The sequence below is a fragment of the Glycine max genome, chromosome 2, assembly GCF_000004515.6.
Source record: "Glycine max cultivar Williams 82 chromosome 2, Glycine_max_v4.0, whole genome shotgun sequence".
NCBI lineage: Eukaryota > Viridiplantae > Streptophyta > Magnoliopsida > Fabales > Fabaceae > Glycine > Glycine max.
In genome coordinates this window covers 12,904,966-12,906,364 of record NC_016089.4, presented here as the reverse complement: position 1 = coordinate 12,906,364, position 1,399 = coordinate 12,904,966, and positions in this window count along the sequence as shown.

Genomic DNA, 1,399 nt, shown 5'->3' with positions numbered 1-1,399 from the left:
ATCAAATTAGTACTTTTTCTATTTTATGTCATAATTCCATTCAATTTCTCATTTAATCATTCAAAATCAGAAAGTAATGGCTGTCGACTGATTTAGCCTCGCTACTTATGTGAGGAAATAAATCTTTATTTGTGTTAAAAAGCATTACCTTTCCTGACACATTTTTTATAATTAGTTGAAATCTATAAAAATGTATCTAAAAAGTTTAAATCTAACGAAACTAATAAAATTGTATAGTTCTTCTCGCTCTATATTTAATGATATCGCCTTTTATAATAATATTAGAGAGTATATTACAATACTTCTCGTAATCCAAAATGCAACCGTGCATGACTCCTATTATAGACACAAGTTGGATGATAAACATATGGAATAGAAAAGTGTCAAGCCTTAAATTTACTAAGATGATACTTTTAATACTTATTTATTAAACGTATATTTTATTTTGTTAATGTAACAGTTAAATTTAAATTATTATAAATAAATCTAGTTTATATAATTAAAAATATTTTTTTTATTACTTCCACGTTTTGTTTCACATCATATTAGTAATTATAATTTAATTCTATATCTAAGAATATCTAAATCAACAAGTGTATTTAGAAACATAATACCTTATACAAAGCTTTTGGAAGGATTTAATTTTTGTACATATATAATTGCAAAGAATACCTCCAATATTTATCAAGATTAATCATTTTTGAGAGATTTAAAGACATAAAGAGGTGGAATATCCCCCTTCTACTAAGTTAGGATTTAAACCTTCAACTGCTTAACACCCGAGTCCATCACTATTAAACCAACCACTTGTTGGATTTTTTTGGAAGGACTTGTAATGTACAACATTCATTTCATATTATTCTTCTAGCTTAATGAATTGTGAAATAATTAATCTAAATTTTATAATCAAATATTTGTAAAATTTCATGCTCAATAAATAATTTGATGAATTCATCATCAAATATAACTTTTAATATAATCTAAAAAGTATTTTAGATTTTATTTTAATCATAACAAGTAAATATTATCTAATTATCATATTTTGAAACACGGATTGTTAGTTGATTCAGTAAAGATATCAATAGATGTGCTGCTTTCATATGGCCCAAGGGATATATAGGAGGGGGCAATGAAAGATAACTAAAATTTTAAAACTTAAAATAAAAAATAAAAAATAAAACTATTCGGAATAAACTCAAGATTGCAAAAGTTTTCCAAATAGTAATGATATGTTTTTTTTTTTTTTTTTTTACATTAGAACCCTTCAAACAACCGTTGAGTTCAATTCAGCTAGAGACACTTCTCCATTGGCATGCTTTGAAAGTCGTGAAACCAGTATACCAAACACATACTGATAAGTAGAAACCAATTCAATTGACATTCTAATGAACCATTATGC